This window comes from Echinops telfairi, unplaced genomic scaffold (genome assembly GCF_000313985.2).
Source record: "Echinops telfairi isolate 266 unplaced genomic scaffold, ASM31398v2 ScPeMD7_5;HRSCAF=22, whole genome shotgun sequence".
Lineage (NCBI taxonomy): Eukaryota > Metazoa > Chordata > Mammalia > Afrosoricida > Tenrecidae > Echinops > Echinops telfairi.
In genome coordinates, this window is record NW_022103901.1 from 15,998,221 (window position 1) to 16,001,608 (window position 3,388).

Genomic DNA, 3,388 nt, shown 5'->3' on the forward strand with positions numbered 1-3,388 from the left:
ATAAAGCCTAAGCTGAGCAAAGAATCCACCGGGCAGCTGGGCTGGATGAAGAAGAATGCAGCGTCCCTCAACGTGGGGGATGAGGGTGACACTGCTTTGCTGTGAAACTCAAGGAGAACGGGCAGTAAGCCTCACGGAGGAGACGAAAGACTCCAGCCTCGACATAAAGCAGAAGACCCCACAACTGGGCCAATAAGCAACATCGTGATTAAAAACAAAATAAACAACAATCCCACTGCTGTAGAGCAGATTCCAACTTGTAGCAAGCCAATCAAGGCTTCCCAAGATGGTCGGTCTTTTCGGGAACTGATAGCCTCGTCTTTCTCTTACAGAGTGGCCGGCAGGTGGGAGCTGCCAACTTTGCGGTCAGTAGCCCAACACACCCCACAGCACCACCGAGTGTGGGGGGGTGCTCCTTCACATCTGGTCAGTGGAGTAGAGGCGGAAGTTGTCAAGGATGTCCTTCATCTTGGCTCCACAGTCCACACTCACGGAAGACAAGTGAAAGGGAAGAGGAAGGTTTTGCTTTGGTTGATCAAGCAAGGAGCAAGCCAGGACCGGAGCAGCCGAAGCAAGTCCCTGAAAAGGTGGGATTTGCAGTTTTATATGCAGTAAATGGAGGGGCTATGAATATGTCCCAGGCTTCCAAAGAATGATCGTGACTGTTCACAGGGGCAGGGTTATGATTCTTGGCCAGATAATGGCTCCTGGGACTCCTTGCTTCTACATGTGTCCTGAGCTGGTCTGGTGGTGTCTTTCCAGCAGCTCTCTGTTCCTTGACGAAGGTTCTTTAGTTCTAGGGTCGACTGTAGGTTGCACTGTTCTCTCTGCACGTGTTTGAGTAGACCAGATGTGGTTATCACAAGGCTCGTTCACCTGGCTGTGGTGGTTTACCTTGCTGGGAGAAGGGCTCAAAGAAACAGGTGATCGGGAAATAAAGAGCAGGTTAATCATGGACAATATATGAGCTCCATAGCTGTTTGGACATCCTGTGACAGTCTCTCTGATACTCTCCAGGTAGTTTGATCGGGCAAGCTGTGGAATTTACACAGGGCTAAACAGCTTAGGGGGCGGTCTCGTTGGTGAAGAATATCGAATCTACCTGGGACTGCCAGAAGAATCCACAAACCTGTCTTAAAAGCCTCGAAACCAGAATGCTCCTTAGAAGCAGGGATGGCACCGCTTCATCTCATGTCCTTCAGACATGTGACCTGGAAGGACCAGTTCCTGCAAAAGGGTGTCCTGCTTGGTAAAGGACAGGATCAGAGAGAAAAAACACCCTCCCTAGGACCGATTGACACCGTCGTCGCTGCAGTCATGGGATCCAGCACAGGAGCACCCTGGGGTGGCACAGGATTGGGGCGCTGTTTCGTTCTGTTCACGCAGGATCTCTCAAAGCTGGGACCCATTTGTGGGCGGGTTACCACCACAGCACAGAGGAAGGGAATCCTGGCACAGGCTGTAGTAACACAGATGAACCTGAGAAACATGAAGCTCAGAGCAATGAGTCCGTCCCTAAAGGGCCAATGCAGCATGGTCTTACTTAGAGTCAATACAAGCAAATCTATGGAAGAATATGTGACTAATGGTTATTTACCAGTGGCCGGGAAAGGAGAGAGGAAGTGGACAGTTTTGTTTGGGGTGGGGAGACTGAGTTAGGTTGGTGGTGGGGGAGTGTTTGGGATGATGGTGGTACCACATGACAAATGGGAGACGTGTCACTGACTTGTAAGTAAGGAAGTTGTGTTGGTGAGTGTGTGTGTGTGTGTGTGTGCTGGGGAGGCCGTGGGATGTGTGGTATTTTAGTTAGGCATGTGGATTCATGTGCTCAGGCCCCCCTCCCCAGCACACAGCTTCCAGAGGTGGCGGGCCAGTGTCCCTGACCCAGTGAGGTCAAACCCATGCCAGTGTTTGGTCAGCTGCGCTGCCTTAGGAGGAGCGCTGCAATTGGGGTCAGGAGGACCGCAGGGGGGACTCCGTCACCATCACCAGTCATCCTCCGCCCCGTTTCCTCCTTTGTGGGCTGGCATCAGTCCCTGCCCTCACCACACGCCTGGACCTCTCCCCCATTGGGCACTACTGTTCCTTTAGAGCAGTGGTTCTCCACCTTCCTCATGCCGCGACCCTTTCATACAGCTCCTCATGTGGTGGTGACCCCCAACCATAACATTATTTTCGTTTTTTACTTCATAACTGTAATTTTAGTACTGTTAGGAATCATCATGTAAATATCTGATAGGCAGGATGTATTTTCATTGTGACAAATTGAACATCACTAAAGCATTGTGATGAATCACAAAACAGTATGTCATTCTATATTGTGAAATATTTATTTCTAATGACAAATGACATTTTGTCTTGAAGCATGGTATAGCCTGGGTAACAGTCTTCACGCCTGGTACTCCTAGGTGGGCATATCTGCATGTGGGTGGACCTGCCTGGAGACAGATAGAGGAGCCGTGTCTCGTTTCCTAAAACAATTGGAAAGATGTGTTTTTCCGATGGTCTTAGGCGACCCCTGTGAAAGGGTCATTAGACCCCCTCAGGAAACAGCCTGAGAAGTGTGCACAGTGAGGTCTGGCAGCGGAGGGGTCATCACCGCCCTCTGGGGGCCCTCTGGGGGATTTGTGGGGTTGATGGAGCCCCTGTGGTGGGGTGGTTATGCCTTGAAATCCCAACCGCAAGGTCAGCAGTTTGAAACTTGCTGGGGCAGTTCCACTCTGGCCTATCAAGCCCCTGTGCGTTGGCATCAACTCGATGGCAGCGGGTTTTGAAAAGCAAGGCGCTCTGACTGCACAGCGGGTTACGCATTGAGCCGTTCGTTGAGCAGTTCAAATCCACCCGGTACTCGGAAGGACACAGATGAGGCTGGGTGCTCCTGTAAAGGTTTAAGGCCCCGGAAACCCAGTGGGGCAAGTTCTCCTGTGTCCAAAGGGTCGCTCCAGTCGGGATCAGCTCCAATAAGGGCAGGGACCGGCCCGCAGAGACGGCAGTGTCCCTTGTCCTGGGCAGGATTCGCCCGTTCTGCTAGACATTCGCGGACGTGGAAAAACTTAGTGGTAACCTTTCTGAACCTAGCCTCATTCCACGTCAGGTCAGACGAATCACGGCTGCCGCACCCAGTGATGAAGCCCCCCCTTTTCCAGAAAGGCGCCCTAGGGACGTGGCAGTTACCCATTGGCTACAGTCTGCAAGGTCAGCATTTCGAAACCACCAGCCGCTCCGCGGGAGAGAGACGCGGCTTTCTACTCCCGTAAACAGGGACCGTCTGGGGAGCCCATAGGGACCGTCCTACCCCGCCCTGCAGGGTGGCATCGACTCCACTGCAGTGAGGAGGCCTGCAAGAAAACGGTCACTCCTCGTTCGTGTTCCCCACCCCAGCCGTTGG